The following is a 23,396-nucleotide window of genomic DNA, read 5'->3' on the forward strand; positions in this document are numbered from 1 at the left end:
GACATAGAGTCCAAAAAAACAATTTAAAGGATCAATGAAACAAAGAGCTGGTTTTTTGAAAAGATAAACAAGATTGATGGACCCTTAGCTAGACTCACCAAGAAACAAAGACAGAGAACCCAAATACACAAAATCAGAAATGAAAGAAGAGAAGTAACAACTGACACCACAGAAATACAAAAGATCGTTAACAACTAGTATGAACAATTTTATGCCAACAAATTCGAGAATCTAAGCAAAATGGAAAAATTTCTAGAAACACATAGTCTCCCAAAAGTGGAACAGATAGAGAGAGAAAACTTGAATAGACCAATAACAACAGAAGAAATTGAAGATGTAATCAAGACTCTCCCAGCAAACAAAAGTCCACGCCCGCTGGCTTCACGGGGGAGTTTGACCACACATTCGAAGAAGAACTAATACCCATTCTCCTCAAACTATTTCAAAGAATTTAAGAAGAAGGAAGTCTTCCAAACTCGTTTTATGAAGCCAGCATAATTCTAATTCTAAAACCAGAAAAAGACACTACAAAGAAAGAAAACTAAAGGCCAATATCCCTGATGAACATAGACGCCAAAATCCTGAATAAAATACTAGCAAGTCAGATCCAGCAATCCACCTAAAAAATTATCCACCATAACCAAGTGGGATACATCCCAGGGATGCAAGGCTGGTACAATATTTGCAAATCAATAAGCATGATGCACCACATAAACAAAATGAAGAATAAAATCCACATGATTATATCAATAGATGCCAAAAAAGCCTTTGACAAAATCTAGCATCCATTTCTGATAAAAACCCTCAGGAATGTGGCAACAGAGGGATCATATCTAGATATAATAAAGGCCATATATGAAAGACCTACAGCCAACATCATACTCAATGGGCAAAAACTAAAAGCATTTCCCTTAAGAACAGGAATAAGGCAAGGATGCCCACTTTCACCACTCTTATTTAACATAGTACTGGAAGTCTTAGCCATAGCAATCAGACAGGAAGAAAAAATAAAATGGATCCAAATTAGAAAGGAGGAAGTGAAACTGTCATTATTTGCAGATGACATGATGCTATACGTAGAAAACCCCAAAGACTACATCAAAAATTTACTAGACTTAATAAATAAATTTGGAATAGTAGCAGGATACAAAATTAATGTTAAGAAATCAATGGCATTCTTATACACCAATGATGAACTCACAGAAACTACGAAAACAATCCCAATTACCAATGAGGCAAAAAACTTAAGATACCTAGGAATAAACTTAACCAAAGAAATAAAGGACCTGTTCAATGACTACAGGTCATTGAAAAAAGAAATAGAGGAAGATAAAAAAGTGGGTGGATTGGGAGAATTAACATCATTAAAATGTCCATATTACCCAAAGCAATCTATAGATTCAACGCAATCCCCATCAAAATACCAATGGCATACTTCACAGAATTAGAACAAGTACTTCAAAAGTTCATATAGAACAAAAAAAGACCTCGAATAGCCACAGCAATCTTGAAAAAGAAGGACAAAGTTGGAGGGATCACATTTTCAGATTTCAGGTTATACTACAAAGCCACTGTAATCATAACAGCCTGGTACTGGCACAAGAACAGGCATATAGACCAGTGGAACAGAAAAGAGAACCCAGAAATGGACCCAATGCAATATGTCCATTAATATTTGACAAAGGTGGCAAGAGCATACAGTGGAGTTAGGACAGCCTCTTTAATAAATGGTGCTGGGAAAATTGAACAGCTACATGCAGAAAAATGAAACTAGATCATCAACTTACACCCTACACAAAAATAAACTCAAAATGGATAAAAGACTTAAATGTGACTCCTGAATCCATAAAAATCCTAGAAGAAACTGTAGGCAACAAAATTTCAGACATCATACACAGGAGAATTTTCACTGATACATCACCTAAGGCAATAGAAACAAAGGAGCAAATGAACACATAGGGCTACATCAAACTCAAAAGCTTCTGCACAGCGAAAGATACAATAATCAAAACGGAAAGGATACCCACTGTATAGGAGAGCATAATTGCCAATGATATATCAGATAAGGGGTTAATTTCCAATATATATAGATTCCTCATACAACTGAACAATAGGAAGACAAAAACCCAATTAAAATATGAGCAGAGGAAATAAATAGATACCTCTCCAAACAGGACATAAAAATGGCTAACAGACATATGAAGAAATGCTCAACATCACTAATCATCAGAGAGATGCAAATTAAAACAATTATGAGGTATCACCTCACACCAGCTAGAATGGCCGCATCAACAAATCATCAAACAAAAAGTGTTGGCGAGGGTGTGATGAAAATGGGATTCTACTACACTGCTGGTGGGAATGCCAACTGGTGCAGCCACTATGGAAAACAATATGGTGTTACCTCCAAAACTTCAAAATTGAACTTCCATTTGACCAAGTGATCCCACTTCTATGAATATACCCTAAGAAGCCTGAAACACCAATCAGAAAGAATATATGTACCCCCATGTTTGTAGCAGCACTATTTACAATAGCTAAGATCTGGAAACAGCCCAAGTGTCCATCAGTAGACGAATGGATCAAAATTCCGTGGTCCATATACACAATGGAGTACTTGCAGCTGTAAAAAGGAAAGATCTCTTATGCTTTGAGGGTACATGGAGGGACCTGGAAAGTATCATCCTAAGTGAAACAAGCCAAACAGAGAAAGACAAGTATCATATGATCTCACTTATTTGTGGAATATAATAAACATAACAGTCTGAGGAGTGGCGTAGTTCCAGAGATGTGATAGTGGGTACAGACTGACAATCCCCAGAAGAGGGTGTAGTGGGGGAGAGATAAATTACAGAACTTATATGTATGTATGCATGAACAATGGACATGGACAAAAAAGCTGGGGACAGGTCAGGAAGGAGGGGAGGGGGGAATCAGTGGTGGGAAAAGGAGAAACATCTGTAACAAAAATTAATTAATAAAAAAAAAATAGATATTTTTTCATGACAATTCAATTAACTTAGATTTTTCACTTTATTGTTTCAAAATTCCCAATAAAATAGTTTTTAAAAATTTAGTAAAAGTTGAGTATCAAACAATATGTTCACTAAATATGTTAATGAAGTTCAGAACTACTCATATATATAGTTTAGATATGAAATATGAAAACACTTTACATTAGTTATTTATAACTATATTGGACATCCACATCAGAAATATGTATCAGGTCTTTCTAAAGTGTAAATGTACCAATATTAAGGGAATCATGCCATGGTCCACATATTTCAGTTAATTTATAGAAATTACCATTTGAAATGTTTTTATTTCATTTATTGATTTAACTATTGAATATATATATATTATAAATATATATGGAGAGAGAGAAACATCCTACAGGTGGTACTCAATGCTGTATAATAAATAGAAGTTAAAACATCAAATAAAAATAAACTAAGAATGTTTACATATTGTCAATAGATTGATGGTAGTGTTAAATATTGAATGCAAATTAATGTGTTCAATATCTTAAGTAAAAAGACATGCAGTAGGCTAACACTTCATGTAGAAACAACTTTTTTCTTTTCTTCCTATGAAGCTATATTTTCCTTCATAAAAACCTTGATGTTTCATCTCAAAACATCTAATAAAACAGTCTCCTCATGTTTTTCCTCACCATTGTCTTGAATCTGAAATTCTAAAGTATTCCACTTGCCTTTTTAACATCTCTGTACCGCAGGCTGACGCTCTAACCGCTGAGCCAAACCGGCCAGGGCGCGCCTTCTTAACATCAAAGCTTCAGATAAAACTCATGAAATAAAACCAATTTAGAATTATTTTTTGATAAGCTATTCTGATATTTCACAGAAGGTCATTTCCATTAATTTTCCTTAGACAAAAAGTCAACCTAGCAACTTTAATATTTTTTGCTACAGAATTTTTTTTTTTTTTTTTTTTTGCTTCAGAAACATTCTTTGAGATTAATTCTTAATGACCTTTGGGAAAATAGTAATAGGGTGCTGGTGAATCATGTACAAGAACAACTTAAGCGAGTATATTTTAATTGGTTTATTATTGGATCTGTGTCCCAGGAGAAGTCTGAGGAAGTTACTCAGCATCTATTGATATGATCATATGATTTTTATCTTTCATTTTGTTTATGTGTCACATTTATTGATTTGCGAATATTGTACCAGCCTTGCATGCCTGGGATGAATCCCATTTGGTCATGGTGAATAATTGTTTTTGATGTATTGCTGGATTCGATTTGCTAGTATTTTGTTCAGGATTTGGCATCTGTGTTCATCAGGGATATTGGCCTGTAGTTTTCTTTCTTTGTAGTGTCTTCTTCTGGTTTTGGAATTAGAATTATGCTGGCCTCATAAAACGAGTTTGGAAGTCTTCCTTCTTCTTGAACTTATATGCATGTATGCATGAACAATGGACATGGACAACAAAGCTGGGGACAGGGCAGGGAGGGAGGGAAGGGGGGAATCAGTGGGGGGAAAAGGAGAAACATCTGTAACAAAAATTAAATAATAATAAAAAAAGAATTTTTTGAAATAGTCTGAGGAGAATGGGTATTAGTTCTTCTTTGTATGTTCTGTAAAATTCCCCCTTGAAGACATCCGGGTGTAGGCTTTTGATTGCTGGGAGAGTCTGGATACCTCTTCAATTTCTTTTGTTCTTATTGGTCTTCAAGTTTTCTATCTCTTCCCGGTTCAGTTTTGGGAGACTATGTGTTTCTAGAAATTTATCTGTTTCGCTTAGATTGTTGAATTTGTTGCCATATAGTTGGTCATAATATTATTTAACAATTTGTTGTATTTCTTTGGTGTCAGTTATTATTTCTCCTCTTTCATTTCTGATTTTGTGTATTTGGGTTCTCTCTCTTTGTTTCCTGGTGAGTCTAGCTAAGCGTCCATCAATCTTGTTTATCTTTTCAAACAACCAGCTCTTGGTGTCATTGATCCTTTAATTGTTTTTTTGGTCTCCATGTCATTTATTTCTGCTCTGATCTTTACTTTTTCCTTCCTTCTATTTGCTCTGGGGTTTTCTTTTTGTTTGCTCTCTAGTTCTTTTAAGTTGTGAGGTTAGATAGTCTATTAGATATTTTTCTTATTTCTTGAGGTAGGCCTGTAGTGCTATGAACTTCCCTCTCAAAACTGCTTTTGCTGCATCCCATAGATTTTGTGTTGTTGTGTGTTCATTTTCATTGGTTTCCAGGAAGTTTTTAATTTCTTTCTTGATGTCCACGGTAACCCATTCATTGTTCAATATCATGCTATTTAGCCTTCACGTGTTCAAATGTCTTTGCATGTTCTTGTTGCTGTTGATTTCTAGTTTCATGCCATTGTAATTTGAGAAGATGCTTGGTATGATTTCAATCTTCTTAAACTTGTAGAGACTCAGTTCTTGTCCTAACATGTGGTCTGTCTTTGAGAATGTCCCATGTGCACTCAAGAAGAATGTGAATTCTGCAGTGTTGGGGTGTAATTCTCTGTAGATATCTATTAAATCCATTTGATCTAGTGCTTCATTTAGAGTCTCTGTTTTTTTTTTTTTTTTAATTAATTTTTTGTCTAGAAGATCTATCCAGTAATGTCAGTGGGGTGTTGAAGTCCCCTCCTATGATTGTATTGCTGACAATTTCTCTTCTGAAATCCTCCAAAAGGTTTTTAATATATGTTGGTGTTCCTATATTGGGTGCATATAAGTTTACCAAGCTTATATCTTCCTGTTGGATAGATCCTTTCAATATTATGTAGTGGCCTTTTTTGTCTCTAGTTATAATCTACATTTTGAAATCTACTTTATCAGATATGAGTATTACCACCCCTGCTTTTTTTTCCTTTCTTTTGCTTGGAAGATTTTTTTTAATCCCTTCACTTTCAACCAATGTGAGTCTTTTGTTGTGAGGTGGGTCTCTTGTAAGCCACATATATGTGAGTCATGCTTTCTTTTTTTTTTTTAATCCTCACCCGAGGATATTTTTCCATTTTTTGTACAGATAGAGTGGGAGGGAGAGAGAGAGAGAAACATCGACGTGAAAGGGACACATCGAGTGGCTACCACCCGCACGACCATCCAGGGCCGGGGACAAACTGCAACCGAAGTACGTGCCCTTAGCGGGAACCGAACCCGGGTCTCTCCGGACCGCAGACCGACGCTCTAACCGCTGAGCCAAACTGGCCAGGGCAAGTCATGCTTTCTTATCCAGTCAGCTACTCTGTGTCTTTTTATCGGAGCATTCAAACCATTTACATTTAAGGTGATAATTGATATGTACTTATTTATTGCCATTTTTGTTTAGTGTGGTTCTATTTTTCTTCCTATTTTTTCTACTAATTACAGTAGACGTTTCAGCATATCTTGCAGTGCTGGTTTGGGGTTAATATGTTTCCTTAGCCCTTTTTTTTGTCTGGAAAGCTCTTTATTTGACCTTCTATTTTGAATGATAGCCTTGCTGGATAGAGTAGTTTTGGATTCAGATCCTTGTTTTTCATGACCTCGATTACTTCATGCCACTCCCATTTGGCGTGTAGTGTTTCTGTTGAGAAGTCAGCTGAGAGATTAATGGGGTTTCCTTTGTAAGTAACCCATTGCTTATCTCTTGTTGCCTTTAGGATGTTCTTTTTGTGTTTAATTTTTGACATTTTATTTACTGTGTGTCTTGGTGTGGGCCTGTTTGGGTTCTTCTTACTTGGGGCTCTCTGTGCTTCTTGTACTTGAATGCCTTCTTCTTTCACCAAGTTAGGACGGTTTTTCACTATTTCTTCAAATATATTCTCCTACCCTTGCCCATTTTCTTCCTCTTCGGGGACTCCTACGATGCGAATGTTATTACGTGTCCAGTTGTCCCACAGTTCTCTTAAGTAATCTTTCTTTTTTTAATTGTTTATTTCCTTTTGGTTTTCTTATTGGTTGATTTTTTCTACCATGTCTTCTAAATCACTGATCCAGTCCTCAGCTTCCTGTACTCTGGTAATTAGACCTTCCAATGTGTTCTTAATTTCTGCTATATCATTCTCGATTTCCACTTGGTTGGTTTTCAAAGTTTCTATATCTTTACTCATGGTGCTGATGTCCTTACTCATGCTGTTGAGCTTCCTGAATATCATGGCTCTAAACTCTACCTCTGATAATTGGCTTAGCTGCATTTCATTGATCTCATCTTTGATAGACTTCTCTTGTTCTTTCATTTGGGATTTGTTTCTTTGTTTCACCATTTTGGCTATCTCCGTGGGTTTTGGAGCCTGCCAAATTTTCCCTGTGGGTGTTGGTGTTCTGGTCTCTGTGGCCGCCTCTACTAGGTTTGGATTATCCTGGGTGGGCCCATGTTAAACACCACTGTCAATTCTTACTTTCCTGGGTAAATTTGCAAGCCCAGGAAAGGTTCAGTTATCCTCTAGCTTTTTCCTGGTGGCTAGTAGTCTCAGTTACTCAGTGCTTTGAAATGTAGCCCTGGTGTTCTGCATAAGAGGATTTCCAGAGGGTGGGATAGATGCTGGTTATTAATTAGTCTCAATTTGCATTTTTTTGCCTCACCTGGGAAAGGCTGAATATCCGAGGTGGAGGGGGCTGCTGCTTTTCCCCACAGTTCTGGGAAGGAGCACACTGGCCACTGTCCTTTGTGTCTGCAACTCAGCAACAACTCTGAGTGCCCTCCAAATCCCGGTTTTCTTCATAGAGTTCAAGTGCAGCCTGCCCTCCCTCTGCTGTAGTCCCCAGGTGAGTGGCTGTGGCTATTTTAGCGCTCTGTCCTGGCTCTCTGCACTGTGAAGCAGGCCTAGTCTTTATTACCCAAGGGCGCTGCTCACAGCTATGACTTCTGCAGTTGGTGGGCTCCTAGCCCGCCACCCTCGAGCACCTCTGCAGATCCCACCAGTCTCCCTAGTTATATGGTCCTGTCCTGCTGCTTTTCTGTTGCTTTTTTCCGAGGATTTGTGTTTATTTTAGTTGTAATTTTCATTGGTCCTGGGATATTGTCTGTGTAGCCTCCATTCACTCCGCCTCCATTTTCACCTCCTCTAGGTCTATCATGTGTGCAGCTGGGTCACACAGGCCTCTCTGCTGCCCCAGCACCTTGCCGGTCCTACAGGTAACTGGATTGCGGACTGGGCTCTATGCCTATGTTATGGGCTGCAGGGTCACACCGGCCTCTCTGGTGTTTCAGCAGCCCACAGGTCCCAGGGATAACTGGATGGCACAGTCCCTGCTAGGTCGCACAGGCTTCTCTGGTGCTTCAGCACCCCACAGATCCCCGGGTAACTAGATCACACTCTCTCTGCTGGGTCGCACTGGTCTCTCTGGTGCTGTAGCACCTGGCAGGTCCCACAGGTAACTGGATCCCAGAGTCCCTGCTGGGTTACACAGGCCTCTCTGATGCCCCCACACCCTGCAGGTCCCGTGGTGGGCAGCTGGATTTCACCAGTTTCTCTTGGGCTCCAACTTGCCATTGCTCTTGTGAGCTACTGGACCACACAGGCCTCTGTGGAACCCCAGGTCCTGCTGCTGGTGGCTGGGGAGTGCTGCTGCCCCATGGGGCTCAACTGCAGCTCAGCTTTGGTTGTATTTTTTGGGGATGGGTCTCAGCTGCTGGTCTGTTCTTCTGTTGCCTGGGGATGGATTTCTGCTCCCCAGCCTCTTTGCTGGGGGTATATCTCAACTCTGATTGGGCTGCTACTATGGGAGATGGTGCTAGGCTCTGGGCTGTCTTTGGCTTCTGTGACCGGCACCTTGGGAGCTCCTCTGCTGTGCACTGGTCTATGTTGACACAGAATATCCACTCGTCGGATGGTGCCAGGTGCGCTGGTGGGCTCAGGTGGCTGGACCCTAGCCGCTCCCACTGCCTTCTCCCAGGGAAGACCCAGGATCTTCCAAAATGGTGGGACCTCCCTGCGGCACAGGGAGAAGGGCCCTGAAGGGTCGCTTACCTAGGTAGCTGGCTACTCCAGTCTACAGCACAGGAACCTTCTGCTCTGAGTCTCTGCACTGCTGGGATTTGGTCGTCCACCTTTGCGTCCACTCACACTCTCTCACACCCTCACTCATTCTCTCACACACTCACCCTCCCTCAGGTTCCGCTTGCCACCATCTTTTTCTCCTTTTTATTATTTTTAATTGATTTTTAGAGAGAGAGAGAGGGAGAGAGAATGAGAGAGAAAGAAATATCGATTTGTTGTTCCACTTATTTATGCATTCATTGGTTGATTCTAGTATGTGTCCTGACTGGGGATAAACCCACCACCTTGGCATATTTGGATGATGCTCTAACCCACTGGGCTACTCAGCCAGGGTTCTTCCTAATCATTTACTCCATACCAATTTTGTATAAAAATATAGGATTACAGACTCTGTCTTTAGGTATCAAAGGGCAGGAAGAGATTAAACAAATAACATATATGCATAACCAATGGACACAGACAATAGTGAGCTAAAGGCCTGGGTGGGGGTAGGAGCAGGGTGGAGGGGTTCAATGGAAGAAAACCATGGATGCATCTATAATTCAATAATAAAGATAATTAAAAAAACTTAAAACATGTATAAAGTGCAGAGCCTAGTCATTCAGTTTATGAAGGTGTTCAGTCCTTCCACTGTGTGTTCTGGTAAGTGAACTCTGACATACTTTAGTAAACTACAGTTTGTGGACTCACACACACACATTTAAAAATAAATAGTTTATGCATCTAAAGTTTATACATGTAATACAATAAAATCTTGGGAATGTTTTGAAAGAATAGCTCTTAGAACTTTGTTTATTTTTAGTGCTTCCTTCTATAGGTAAAGTATATATTTAGATTACCTGTTGTCTAATTTCCTAATTAACACTAACTACATCCTATAAATTTTAAAGTAAGAATATTTTTATATAATTGCACACAGTACCATAATTATATTACTACCATATAATTATAAAATTTTACTGTTTTCTTAGTATTTGAGTATTATAACTTTATAATATTTATGTTTGTCTCGCATTTTTATATTATTGCTATTTTTAAACTTATCTTTATTGTTGAAAACATTACAGATGCTCCCCCTATTTCCCTCATTGACCCACTCCTCCTCTCTCCTGCCCTTCTCCAGCCTTTGCCAGGCTAATGTCTGTGTCCACTGGTTATGTATATATATGCATATACATTCTTTGGTTTATCTCCTTCCACCCCCCACCCCCCTTCCCTTTGAGGTTCATCAGTCTAACAACAATTTGTACTTCTTATTCCCTTCACCATTTTTGTACATCCCCCTACCTCCCTCTCATCTGGCAACCAACAAAAAGCTCTCTGTATCTATGAGTCTGTTTCTGCTCTGCTTGTTCATTTTGTTTGTTGATTCAATTGTAAATAGATATGTATTTATTGCCACTTTATTGTTCATATTTTTTATCTTCTTCTTCAAGAAAATCCTTCAAAATTTCATATAATACTGGTTTGGTGGTGATGAACTCCTTTAGCTTTTTCTTGTCTGGAAAATTATTTATATATCCATCGATTCTAAATGATAGCTTAGTAAGAATGAGTAATCTTGGTTGTAAGTCCCTGCTTTTCATCACTTTGAATATCTTTTACCACTCCCTTTTGGCCTGCAAAGTTTTTTTTTTTTTTTTTGAGAAATCAGCTGACGGTCTTATGGGAGCTCCCTTGTAGGTAATTAACTGCTTTTCTCTTGCTGCTTTTAAGATTCTCTCTTTGTCTTTAACCTTTTGCATTTTGATGATGATGTGTCTTGGTGTGGGCCTCTTTGGGTTTATCTTGTTTGGGACTCTCTGTGCTTCCTGGACTTGTATATCTGGTTCCTTCACCAAGTTAGAGAAGTTTTTGGCCATTATTGTTTCAGATAGGTTTTCAGTTTCTTGCTCTCTCTCTTCTCCTTCTGGCATCCCCATGATGTGAATGTTGGTACGTTTGAAGTTGTCACAGAGATTTCTTACACTATCCTTTTTTCTTTTTGAGGTTCTGAGTGGGTGTTTTTTTTTTCTTCTTTATATTCCAAATTGATGGTTTCCTTCTTAGAACTTTGTTTATTTTCAGTGCTTCCTTCTATAGTTAAAGTATATATTTAGATTACCTGTTGCCTAATTTCCTAATTAACACTAACTACATCCTATAAATTTTTTCTTCACCTACTCTACTATTGATTCCCTATAAATTATTCTTCATTTAGTTAGTGCCTCCTTCATTTCTGACTGGTCCTTTTTAATGCTCTTGAGGTCCTCAATAAATTCCTTGGGTATCCTTATAACCAGTGTTTTGAACCCTGCATCTATTAGATTGCTTACCTCCATTTCATTTTGTTTTTTTCCTAGAATTTTGTTCTGTTCTTTCATTTGGGTAATGTTTCTCTGTCTAGTCATTTGGCTGCCTCCCTGTGTTTATTTCTATGTATTAGGTAGAGTTTCTATGACTCCTAGGCTTTGTAGGGTGGGCTATTGTAGTAGGTGTTCTTAGGGTCCAGTGGCACAGCCTCCCTGCTCACCCCAGCTGGGCCTTCGAGGTGCACCCCTAGTAAGGACGGTCCACCCTTCTGTTGTAATTGAGTCTTGAGTGCTGTTGGCATGTCAATGGGAAGGATTTACTCAGGCTGATCAGCTGCAAGGACTGGCTGTGTCCACTGACCTATGACTACCTTTGAGGGTCAGGTGTGCAGGGGCCCACCACACACAGCAAGTCTTACCTCAGCAGGGCTCTGATACTCACTGAGTCTACTTCTTGAGTGTGTCACTTGTGGAGGTGGTTGAGTGGTAGTGCTTCAACATGGCCTGAAGCTATCCACTGTTTGTGATGGCTCTAGGGCAAGGTCAGCTACTGTCTGTGTTCTACCTGAGGCCACCAGACATAAGCTACAAAGAGTTCTGCAGATGGTTGCTTCATGGGTTGGGCTTGAAGATGCCTAGTCAAAGCCAAGCTGTAAACCAAGGTTGGTTGCTTCTTGTGCCAGGCTTGGGACCACTTAGCAAGAGGTATGGGGCTCCCTGAGGCCAGATGCTGCTTGTTTGAGAGAATTTAGAGAAACCCGGAGCAGGTCCAAGACAGGCCAATTCTATGGTAAAGCCACTGGAAACAGCGTGGGTGGCCCAGAAAGTTGGGTGGAGCAGGGCCTCAGGGAATTGCTAAGGATGGGCAAACAGTGTGAGTCAGGTTGTTGGAGTTCCAGATATGGGGCATGTCTGGCTGCTCTGTGGAGGAAGGGCTCACTAAAGGATCAACGGCCTCCTCCAGAAGAAAGCTGCTTCTCTAGCTCTCACCCCAATGCCAAATAACTCAGTTCTTCCCTGTATGTCTCTGGTCTGTTTCAAGCTGCCTCCCCTGTGCTGGAGCTCAGAGGGAGCAAATCTGAGTAAGTCTGTGCATGGGCCTTTTAAGAGGAATTGCCTGGGACTCAAGAAGCCTCAGTCTCCCTTTGCCTCAGTTTCCGCTGGTTTTACAGCCAGAAGTCATGGGGACTTCTCTTCCTGGCACTGGAACTTTGAGCTGGGAGCCTCCTGTGGGACTGGGACCCCTCACTGCTCAGGGAAGACCTTCCCAGCCGAGGTATCCTCCTGATTTTTATCGGCCACATGTGGGTGTGGGACCAGCCCGTCTGCGCCTCCGCCCCTCTTACCAGTTTTGATGTGACTTCTTTAATTTTGAAGTTGTAAGACTTCCATTTAGCTTGGTTTCAGGCAGTTCTGAATGATGGTTGTTCTGTAGTTTAGTTATAATTTTGATGTGGTTGTGGGAACAGGTGAGAACTCTATTTACCTACACCACCATCTTGACTGTGAGTCTTTATAATATAATTGCAAAAGTTTTTTTCTTTTTAGTAATTAGGATTTGTATCAACCACTATTTTCTTTACTTTTGTTAATTTTCATATTGTGTTTATCTTCTTATATTCTCAGTCCTACTAATTAAATAGAGTGATCTACTTAGAGTGATTGTTTGAAAATAGCAAAGGCAAGTGATTTGTCTTTGAACTTCCCTATTCTATTTGAGTACCAATAAAATGTGTTCTCTGGTCCTTATGTTCATGTTAAATAGGTGTATAAAATTTTTTCATTAATTTTCACTAACTTCAATGACTGAGTTTTTATGATTTCCCACTCTCTATTTTCTGATAATATGATATATTTAATAATAGTCACTGCTTGTAGTATGAAAGTAGCCATTCCTAATAACCTTTTTTATAGCACTAACAAGAGATCAGCCTACCCAATAGCTGCAGCCTCTCGTAATTCAAGTTTATTGTTTAATAAGAGGTATGTAACCCAAAAAGATATAGATAAATATTTCTGGTGGAGCAGAGTTGGTGGGAAAGTAACCGGATAGCTCCAAATAATCCATTTTCATATTAGGAGATAATTGTGTTTTTCCCTATACAGCCAACCCCCCCCCCCCCATACAGATTCTGAATATCAGATTCAATAGAATGAGGAAATAAGAGTATAGAGGAAACAAAGCCCATTGCTAGATGTGATCACAAAGCATAGTTTCTAAGGCTTGACATTAAGTTCCATTCCACTCATTAAATCTGGTTTGGTGCATTTTATTTTGCATCATTTATTTGATGTAGGATTTAAACAGGTTATTTAGAGCTTGGTATTTATCTTTTGAAAGTAAAGACCAATACTTATTTAAAGTCACACCTCACAATCACTTTATGTTTTACATGTGTGAAATAGATGGGTATATGGACTTGGGAAAATTACAGAAAATAAAACAGGTAAAGAATACAGAGAAATACATTTGAATATAGAAAAATGAAATTTACAAAAGCTATAAAATGATTTTCAAGTCTCTGACCACCTAATATAATTTAAATTCTCCCCCTATTTTCTTAATGTATTTCAGTTTTATTTTTCATAGCATTTTCCACCAACTATTAAAGTACTAGGTAATTTATTTTTCTGTTATGTTGACTTTTTAATTTATGTTTCCTCACAATTGCTCACACTTTTACATGCTGTATTCCCTTGTGTATACCTACCACCTAGAACAATGGTTTGTATTTGTGTGTGGTTTATTTGTGGTTTCAGTTACAGATTTTATCATGGTTAGTGTTTGATTGATAACAATATCTTTTTGGTGAAATCCCTAAAGGCCTGTTTCACCTGTTGGTTCCTTAAGGTATAAATAAAAGGATTCAGCAAGGGAGCAACAGTGGGTTTAAGTACTGCTACCCCTTTGCTTAAACATCTTTTTCAGATATTTTTACATTCATGAAAATGCAACTCAAATAAGAAATGGAAACCACAATTGTATGGGAGGCACAAGTGGAAATGGCCTTTTTCCCTTGCTGGGCAGAGGGGATCTTCAAAATTGTTCAAAGGATGAGTATGTAAGAGAATCACCAAGGCCAAAGTTAACCATGAGTGTGAATACTGCTAAGAAAAATGCCGTTAACTCTAGAAACTCAGTGTCTGTGCAAGCAATCGGCAGCATAGAAGAAAGGTAGTCAATATGGTCAAGTCACAGAAATCCAGTTGGAGGCCCATAATCACAGAGGTACAGATAATGAGGAAACCAGCCAGCCAGGAGCTGGTTGCAAACTTTGTTACTCATGATAGTTGTGAGGTTTGCAGATAGCCACATAGTGATCATAGGACATTACAGCCAGAAGAAAAAACTGCGGAGCCCAGAAAGATTAAAAAAGAAAAATGCCTGTGTCACATGAGCATTATAGAAAATGGTTGTGTGTCCTATAGTGATGCAGACCAGAAACCTGGGAATACAGATTGTTTTGAATTAAGTTTCTAAGAAAAAGAAACTCCTGAGAAAGAAGTACATGGGAATCTTCAAACTAACATTTGATAGTGTTAACATGATGATTGATGGTCAGGTTTCCAGTTACATTCAGTAAGTATGTAAAAAGAATATCACAGCTTGTAACTCTGTCATCCATAAGTCCTGGAAGAATGAATTCTCGAATTGATGTCTTAATTTGGCATGGGTAAACTCTAAATTCTTAGGTCTATAGGTTAAAATAATCATGGATGTCAACTTCTGATATGATTTAAAATGCATTTGTAGTGTTCTTATTCTGCACAAAGAACAAGTAAAACATGCATTAATAAAAAGTTATAACATAGTTATTTATCAAAATTGCCAACTCATACCAATAATTTCCTTTTATTACTTAAAAATCTTAGAATTTAATCACAGCTCTTATACTTTCGTTATATATTTTTGATTACTTAACACAGAGAAAGTTGTTGTTTTAAAGTAAAAAATGGGTAATAATAATAAATACTTAGTTTACTTCTTTGTGGAAGTAATTCATTTGGGAAGACTAAGCAAGTTATTAAAGCACATAGTATTTTTAGAAGCTTAATATCCATAAAATCCTTTTTGCTAATTTTGCCAGTGGGAAACTTATTATTGAGTCAAAATGCAATCTTTTTCTAAATATGTCTTGGTTTCTATTTATGGTAAAAATGAAGCAGAAAATACATATACCTATGGGCAATTCATTGAAATACATTCCCATTTGCTTTTAGTCAAAATTGACCCTATTTGCTCCTTTTTGACTAACATTTGCACAACACAATGCCAGACCTTATTACTAAACATTTTAATGTAAAATTCAATTTTAAGTTTTTAAATATATTCAGTCATATAAACAATAAAAGAAATCAGAATAGTCCCTGTAAGATTAAATAATTATTTTAGAAAGTTGTTACATGACAGCCTTTATCAAGCTCAGCTTGCCAAAATAATAATTAGATTAATTTTCTGTTTACCAAACTGTAGTCTTAGATGATGTGATGAAGAAAGGAAATACATTGGAAGGAAGAAAATAATAACAGCAATAATTAATTTTATAAGAAAATACAGTGAGTTTTATTATTGTTATTATTGTTATATTCATTATTATTTATATCATACTAAAGATTTAAATAGCCTTTAACTTGTGTCCCAGTTAAGAGTCTCCTTTTGCAAATGAGGAAACTGAGGTACTGAAGGATTACATAACTTTTCCAAAGTTACATAAGCAGTATATGTAGATAGGTTAGCATTCAGGTCTATCTTCTACTGCAATATTCTTAGTGCTTAACACATTTTCTGATTCAATTTTATTTGATTAATTAAAGAATAAATGGTGATTGAATAATGTATATGTAACCCAGATTAGAACTGTTCCCCAAATCCAGAGATTTCTTTAGCTATATAGGCTTAACTCTGCATTCGTGAATCAATTATTCTGAACTAGTCAATCCTGACATGAGGATACCAGAAGCAGTGTGCATCAACAAAATGGGAACTTTAGGTAAATTTTGGAAGGTATAGGTTTGGCAAATAATTCGAGAATTGACAAAATGCCCTATGATGCATTTCAAAATTGTTGAATGCATCATAAGAGAAATTGTTGATCTATGCTTTAGAAAGATAAATGAACAAGATGAATAAAGATAAAATAGACTTACTTTTATGATAATCCCTGGTGGAATCAAGCAATAGTTTATACTTAAATATTTTTCTGATTACATATTTATAATAAGAGAAACACTTTTAGATAGAAAATGATTCCTTAATACTTACATATTTTATAAAACTAATTCACTTTTGTACACTTGGTATTTTAAATTTAAAGATTTTGTTCAGAATCCTCCTTGTCCTAAACTATCCATATCTCAATCAAAAAGTCAATATGTGAAGATGAGAAAATATAATGAGCATATTTCCAAAAATATTTTGTTTTGGAATTTATCATGTATTTTATGATTTTTTTTTATATTGGTTAATAGGTTTTCAAAAAATCTTATACCCAAAAGAAACAGTCACACTTTATGTAGTTTTGAGTATAATATTATAGAAGAGTTTGTTTTTAAGGAAACATTATAGAAATCTCTTTGGAGACAGAAAAATTAATGCAGCTATAATGCAATTAATTTTGGCAACACTTTAAAAAATTAATTAATTTATTTTTGTTACAGATGTTTCCCCTTTTTGCCCCACTGTTGGCAACACTTTTTACTGGGTTCCCTTGGAAGCCATTAAGTATTGGAGGAATATAGAATTCTACCTAAAATATTAGAATTTGCAAGAAGGAGAGGGAATGACTGATGAAAAAATTATCACTTCCTTGAGCATTTTTCAAATATTTCCTCTGATTATTATTTTAAAGAAGAGAGACTCTCCTTGGCTCTCTTGTAAATATCAATGAGAAAACATAAATTAGGAGGTAATATTTTTAAATTCATCTTTATTGTTGAATGTATGACAGATGTCCCCCCTTTTTTTCCCATTAACCCCCTCCTTCCCAATCCCACCCTCCTCTAGCCTTCAACACACTGTTGTCAGTATCTATTGTTTATGCGTACATGCATAGAAGTTCTTTGGTTTATCTCATTCCGCCCTCCTTCCCCCCTTCCCTTTGAGGTTTATCAGTCTAACAACCAATTTGTACTTCTTAATTCCTTCATCTTTTTCACCCATTCCCCCAGACCCCCCCCCCCCCCGGTCCGGCAAGCAACAAAAAGTTCTCAGTATCTATGAGTCTGTTTTTGTTCTGCTTGCTCATTTTGTTTGTAGATTCAATTGTTGATAGAAATGTATTATTTGCCATTTTATTGTTCATATTTTTGTTCTTCTTCTCCTTCAACATTTCATATAATACTGGTTTGGTGGTAATGAACTCCTTTAGATTTTTCTTGTCTGGGAAACGATATGTCCATCGATTCTAAATGATAGCTTTGCAGGATAGAGTAGTCTTGGTTGTAGGTTATTGCTTTTCATCACCTTGAGTATCTCTTGCCACTCCTTTCTGGCTGGCAAAGTTTCTTTTGAAAAATTGTCTGACAGTCTTATGGGAGCTCCTTTGTAGGTTATAGACTGCTTTTCTCTTGCTGCTTTTAAGATTCCCTCTTTGTATGTAACCTTTGGCATTTTGATGATGATGTATCTTGGTGTGGACCTCTTTGGGTTCTTCTTGTTTGGGACTCTTTGTGCTTCCTAGACTTGTATGTCTGTTTCCTTCACCAAGTTAGGGAAGTTTTCTGTAATTATTGTTTCAAATAGGTTTTCAATTTCTTATTCTGTCTCTTCTCCTTCTGGCACCCCAATGATACAAATGGTGGCATGCCTGAAGTTGTCCCAGAGGCTCCTTACACTATCCTCATTTTTTTGGATTCTTTTTTCTTTTTGCTGTTCTGGTTGGATGTTTTTTACTTCCTTATATTCCAAATTGATGGTATGCTTCTTGACTTTACCTACTCTACTATTGATTCCCTGTAAATTATTCTTTATTTTAGTTAGTGCATCCTTCATTTCTGACTGGTCCTTTTTTATGTTGTTGATGTTCTTACTAAGTTCCTTGGAGGTCTCCTTAAGTCCCTTGAAGGTCTCACTAAGTTCCTTGAATGTCTCACCAAGTTCCTTGAGCAACCTTATAATTTATTTTCTGAACTCTGCATCTGATTGATTGCTTATCTCCATTTTGTTTAATTCTTTTCCTGGAGTTTTGGTCTTTTTTTTCATTTGGGACATGTTTCTTTATGTCTTTATTTTGGCTGCTTCCCTGTAATAATTTCTATGTATTAGGTAGAGTTGCTATGTCTCCTAGGCTTCGTAGGGTGGCCTATTGTTGTAGGTGTCCTGTAGGATCCAGTGGCAAAGTCTCCCTGATCCCCCTAGCTGGGCCCTTGAGGTGCACTCTTAGTGTGGACTGTACACCCTTCTGTTGTAATTGAGTCTTGATTGCTGTTGGCACGTCAATGGGAGGGATTTAATGAGGCTGATCAGCTGCAAGGATTGGCTGTGCCCACTGACCTCTGGCCTCTGACTACCTTGGAGGATCAGCTGTGTAGGGGCTCACCACACAGAGCAAGACTTACTTCATCAGGGCTCTGGTACCCAGTGAGTTCACTCATTGAGTGTGTCACTTGTGGAGGTGGTTGGGTGGTGGTGTTTTGATGTGGTCGGGAGCTGTCCACTGGGTGTTCTGGCTCTGAAACAAGGTCAGCCACTGCCTGTGTTCTATGCAGGGCCACCAGGCTTAAACTACAGTGTGATCTGCCCGTTGCTGCTTTTTGTGCTGGGCTTGGAGGTACCCAGGAAAAGCCAAGTTGTGAACCAAGGCTGGCTGCTTCTAGTCCAGGCCTGGGGCCACTTATTGAGCAGAATGGGGCTCACTAAGACCAGATGCTGCTTGTTTGAGAGATTTTAGGAAACTCTGAAGCAGGATCTAAGACAGGCCAATCCTATTGTAAAGCCTTCAGAAACAGCTTGGATGGACCCAAAAGATGGGTGGGGCGGGGCCTGAGGAAATCACCAAGGCAGGGCAAACAATGTGAACCAGGTTGCTGGAGTCCCAGATATGGTGGCCCTGTGCCTGCCCCAGGCAAGGGTTCACCAAAGGAACATCAGCCTCCCCCAGCAAGTCTGTCCAGAAGAAAGCCGCCTCTCCAGCTTTTGTCCTGAGGTCAAACAGCTCAGCTCTTCCCTATATATCTCTGGCTCCCCTCAAGCTATCTCCCCTCCAAGCTTACAGGGAGCACTTTCGAGTAAGTCAGTGTGCAGGCCCTTTAAGAACAACTGCGTGGGGGTTCAGCAGCTGCAGCCTCCCTCTGCCTCAGTTCCCGCTGGTTTTTCCAGCCACAAGTGATGGGGACTTCTCTTCCTGGCACTGAAACTCTGAGTTCAGTGCCTGGTGTGGGAGGGGAACCCTTCACCACTCAGGAGGACCTTCCCAGCCTGAGGTATCCTCCTGATTTTTATCCGCCACACGTGGGTGAGGGACCAGCCTGTCCATGCCTCCGCCCCTCCTTCCAGTATTGATGGATGTGGCTGCTTCTGTTTCTTTAATTTCGTAGTTGTAGGACTTGCATTCAGCTTGACGTCAGGCAGTTCTGAATGATGGTTGCATTGCAGATTAGTTATAATTTTGATGTGGTTGTAGGAGGAGGCAAGTGCTGTGTTTACTTACACTACCATCTTTACTGGAAGTAGGAGGTAATATTTAATTGACACCTAAAAGAAATTCCCAACTAGGTGATTATATAGCACAAACAAAGACGAAGAAATATATTTTTGAGTATAGCTGAGATTCTCTTTGTAGAAGACCATGCATGTTTAGTGATTTAGCAAAGTATTACAAATTTCTTGAAATAAATACTTGCATATTTATATTTTGATAGAATAGATAAAATGTGTGACCCAAGATTGGGTAATTTATACTTTAATTTTAGTTACGTCATTAGCATAATGGATTTTGGGCTTTGATTAATGGTGTCATGGATTGACTACCTGACCATATGGTCTATTCTCTACCATGATAAGTTAAAATAATAGCTTTTAGCTTGTATAACTGAAGCATTTATAGGGCAGAAGGTAATGATTATGGTAAACAGTGCTCTCATTATATCAGGCAGTGCTAGAGACAAGAGAAAGCCTAATAGCATCAGTCTATCTGGAGAATTTATCTCACTCTTCTGCCAGTAGCCAGGAAATTCTGATCTTTGAACAGTGAATATACTCAGTATATTCAACTGAATTTGAATTTTTTTGCTTGCTTTCTTTTTTTTTTTTATCCTCACCCGAGGACATTTTTCCATTTTTTGTTGAGATAGAGTGGGAGGGAGAGAGAGAGAGAGAGAGAGAGAGAGAGAGAGAGAGAGAGAGAAATATCAATGTGAAAGGGACACATCGAGTGGTTGCCACCCGCATGACCCAACCAGGGCCGGGGACAAAGTGCAACCGAGGTACGTGCCCTTAGCGGGAATTGAACCCCAGTTTCTCTGGACCATAGGCCGATGCTCTAACCGCTGAACCAAACCGACCAGGGCACTTACTTTCTTTTTTTTTTTTTTAAGTTTTATTTCATTGATTGATTTTTAATTAGTATATTGGGGGTGACATTTGTTGATAAAATTATATAGGTTTTACATTTCTATGATATATCACCTGTATATTACATAGTGTGTTTACCACTCAAAGTCACATCTTTTGTGACCATAAGTAGTCATGATTGGTTTCATTAATTTTTAAATTTAGTTTCTTGATTTCCAATTCATTGACTTACACATTGATTTTTATTATTCCTTTTCATATTTTGTGAGATACTGGAAAAAAATGAGTATTCTGTTGATGTTGGGTGGAATATTCTAAATATATCAATTAGAATAATTTGGTTCATAATGTTGTGGAAGTCTTCCATATCTTTACCTGTTTTTTGTTTTTTTTTTCCAAAAATTTGTTCTATAAGTAATTTAGTGTATTGAAACATCTAACTATACTTGTTCATTTGAGAGCTAAATTCAACTACATAGTGTTAAGTTCAACTACATTTGTCAAACTGGTTGAATTGTAAACATAGGTTGGTTTTGCATATGTAATTAATAAAAATCAATGAACTAGTTCTGTGAAAATCTATTGGGTATATAGAATTTCCAATAAAGTTTATTGTACATTTTATTATTTGTAAATTATATTTATAAAATTTATAATATGTCTATGTATTTTTTTCTGCTAACTGGTTGTTAAACACTAGTACACTATTTCTCTCTGCCCATATACATTGAAGAACCTGGACTTGATTGAGTACTAGATTGCTTGAGTAATGTCTCTATCGATAGATGCAAAGCAAGTATTTGGACTTATGTAGAAGCCCCAAAGCAACAACTGGAAAAATGAAAAGCCTTGTAATGCAAAGAGAGGAAAAACCCATAATTCTGGAATAACAAGAAAATACACTATAGGAGCTCCAGTGGCGCAATTGGTTAGCGCGCGGTACTTATACGAAAATACACTATATACTGCCTAATAAGAGAGTCCATTATACTTATCAATTCTCACTGAAGTTACTATCAAATTGAGCAAAGACACTTTGTACAAACAGATGTATCAAATGTTCTTGTTAAGAAAAATATAAATATTATATTGATATTTTAGACATTATTACTCTCCAATACTTTGTTAATTTTTACCTGTTTTTGATGAAGTGTAACTCAGTTTCTGTAAGCACTTGTTAGAAGACATCATATTTTAAAAGTAAAAAGAGAGAATCCAAGCACTGAGAACTTAAATGAATATTAAGGAAGAGTGTCCTGATGGTAAATTAAATGATCTTATATGTTCCATGCATATCTTGTGAAAGAAGATAGGAAAGAAGCAAATGGATGAATATTAAATGCAGTTTTATTCTTTTAAGTGTAGAACTATAATTAAGAAATTTGTATAAGAAAGATGTTTGTCAAGATTTGAACAGAGCAAACACACTTAAATCCACATCCTCTAATGTCCACAAAAATTCTGAAAGAAATATATATTGTTAAAATATAGCCCTGGCCGGTTTGGTTCAGCGGTTAGAGCGTCGGCCTGTGGTCCTGAGAGACCCGGGTTCGGTTCCCGCTAAGGGCACGTACCTCGGTTGCAGTTTGTCCCCGGCCCTGGTCGGTTGTGCGGGTGGCAGCCACTCGATGTGTTCCTTTCAAGTCGATGTTTCTCTCTCTCTCTCTGTTCCTCTCTCACCCTCCCACTCTACCTGAACAAAAAATGGAAAAATGTCCTCGGGTGAGAATAAAATATATATATATATATATATATATATATATATATATATATATATAATTAAACCATGCAAACACTGACAAATATTTTAGGGTATCATTGGTATACCAGAAAACATAAGAACTATCTAGGAGATAGAAAGCGTATGGTTTTAATTGCCAAAAAGTCAAAAGGGAGGATATCGGATCTTAGGAAACTAAAGACATTCCAGGTTATTTCCAGGGTAAGCTCAGATGAACTACAGGTGCAGCATCAATAAATTAAAAGTGAATAATGGGCTAGAAGCAATCATCAATGTAGTTTATTAAAGATGCTTTGTGGTGAGAGTATTGGAGTCTTACAGAAACTTTGAAATTTGATCCAGAAAAAGCATTCAGAAAGATATGTTATAATCTTAAAAGATGCAATTGACAATGAAGATATTAATACCTATGTTCCAAGTAGCATAGATAAACATTTATAATGTAAAAGCCACAGGAGATACAAGGACAAATATAAGGACATTAGAAGAAGGAGACTTTACCTACAAAAAAATCTTATTTTAATTCTCTCTGCCTATCCACTAGAAGAAATATTTTTTTTAGAATTCCTTGATGATAACTTGTATTTGGCTTTTGATTAGTGTCCAAAGGGAAAGTTCTTCAATGATTTTTAAAATTAAGTTCTAGCTTAATTTTATTTTTAAATGTCATTCTCATCTATGTAACATCAAATTACTCATGCTCAGAAAATTTTCTGGGCATGTATATTTAAAAAGATAGTTGAGTCATGTGAGGCCAAAATGATACAAATAGAGAATAAAACTCGAAGGAAAAAGAACTAGTATATAGTAGTAGATGGAGACATATACTAATATTAATATTTTGTTAGGTATAATTTTCCATTTAAATAAAATTCTGACCATAAATTTCT

The 23,396-nt window shown here is 37.6% G+C and overlaps 1 pseudogene; it reads right to left on the minus strand.

Moving 5' to 3' along the window:
• Nucleotides 1-14,032: 14,032 nt before the first annotated feature.
• On the minus strand, nucleotides 14,033-14,880 carry LOC118623762 (annotated as a pseudogene).
• Nucleotides 14,881-23,396: the final 8,516 nt, after the last annotated feature.

The sequence above is a fragment of the Molossus molossus genome, unplaced genomic scaffold, assembly GCF_014108415.1.
Source record: "Molossus molossus isolate mMolMol1 unplaced genomic scaffold, mMolMol1.p scaffold_m16_p_10, whole genome shotgun sequence".
In the NCBI taxonomy this organism is placed as follows: Eukaryota; Metazoa; Chordata; class Mammalia; order Chiroptera; family Molossidae; genus Molossus; species Molossus molossus.